Here is a 1,562-nt window from a genome sequence, read left to right as displayed (position 1 = left end):
AGTTCCATCTTCTTTTGACAGGGGCAAAGGAATATTCCTATCAGATGGCAAGTCACCAAACTAGAGGAAAACGTAATAAGGAACATAATTAAGAAAAAGTTTATAAAACATATAAAAGCATATACAAAAACAAGTTATTATTTTAAACCGAAAACAATTGAACATAAGTAATTTCAGATGGTTTAACCTAAAAACAAAATTACAACAATTTTTTCTTCCAATTTAAGAATTATACCTTTTTTTCCTCATAAAAATGTAACTGCCAGAAGTATAATTCCCCATTTTGAGGCAGTTATGACCACCTAGGTAGTGATATCCAGGAAAGAAATGAGTATATAGATTCAGAAGCTTTGAAAATCAGCAGGCTGTAGGTGACAGCTGAAGCCACGGAAGTAGGTAAGTTCACTCACAGTACAGTATATAGAGAATATGCAGCGTGGGAAAAGGTCTGTGTACAGAATTATATGGAACACAAATTTAGGCGATACGTAAATAAATAAGATCCCAAAAAAAGGACTTAAATGGTGTTGCACATCATGCCTTTGCTCAAGTCTTCTCAATGGTGTCCTAATGCACTTGAGGAAAAACGAAATCTTAAAGTCTTACTAGGCCCTACAAAGTATGTCATGATCTGGTCCCTGCCAACTGGTCTCTCAAGTGACTTTCTCCTAATTCCATGTATGTGCCAACCTCATGCTTTGCTCAGGGCCCTTGTACATGCTGCTCCCTCTGCCTGGAACATTCCCTTCACCTGGCTAGCTCCTAATGGCCCTTCCAGTCTGACCTAACATGCTCCTTCCTCAGGAAAGCCTTATCTGCCCACTCATTTTACACTCATAGCACCCTGTACTTATCAAGAGCTCTAATCAAAAGTGTGAAATAATTATTTAATGAATCATTAACATTTATCTCTTTGGTAGATTGTAAGCTCAATGAGGGAAGTGACTATGCTATATTATTCCCTCTTTCTCCAGCATTTAAAGCAGGGACTGGCACACGACTGTTTTTGAAGAAATGGGTAGGATAAATGAATTAAGGACAGGAAGGGAAAAAGACAAGAACAGAGTCATAAACCACAAGTGAAGAGAGTGCCTCACCCCCAAAAATGACTGTTCTATGGAGTCAAAAGCCACGGAGAAACCAGGTAATATCAGGACTGAAAAAGAACCAGCTATGTCCACTGGTCACTTTTGTCCTTATGTTCCTAAGGCATGGTAAGACTTTGATACATTTCGAATATCATGAAGATCTTCTGTGTTAATTTTTTGAAATATGATTAGTTTCCCAAAATTACTAACTTAATTCTAAGTTATAGATAAACTGCCTTTCAAATGGTGGGCTTTTAATAAATGTTAATAAATCATTTTAAAAGTTTTGTGACACAATTATGAAAAGCCGACCATGTATAAAAGCCTGGAACCAATGAAATCTGAAATCATCACAAAGAAAAACAATGTTGTAAGAGAACTTGTGACCAAAAATCAAAGAGCGTGCCTTATCAAAAATATTAAGTGTAAACAAGTACCAGGTCAGTGTAAACCTGGGTTGCTGTGATCAAACAC

At 36.7% G+C, this 1,562-nt stretch overlaps 1 protein-coding gene across 1 annotated transcript in view; it reads right to left on the bottom strand.

Annotated features, from left to right (window-relative positions):
• The window catches only part of DIAPH3 (diaphanous-related formin 3), a 536,888-nt gene that overhangs the window by 357,977 nt on the left and 177,349 nt on the right, over positions 1-1,562 (bottom strand).

Source organism: Propithecus coquereli, unplaced genomic scaffold, assembly GCF_000956105.1.
Source record: "Propithecus coquereli isolate 6110/MARCELLA unplaced genomic scaffold, Pcoq_1.0 Scaffold453, whole genome shotgun sequence".
Taxonomy (NCBI): domain Eukaryota; kingdom Metazoa; phylum Chordata; class Mammalia; order Primates; family Indriidae; genus Propithecus; species Propithecus coquereli.
The sequence above is the reverse complement of the archived record's forward strand: the minus strand, read 5'-3'. Positions and strand labels throughout refer to the sequence as shown.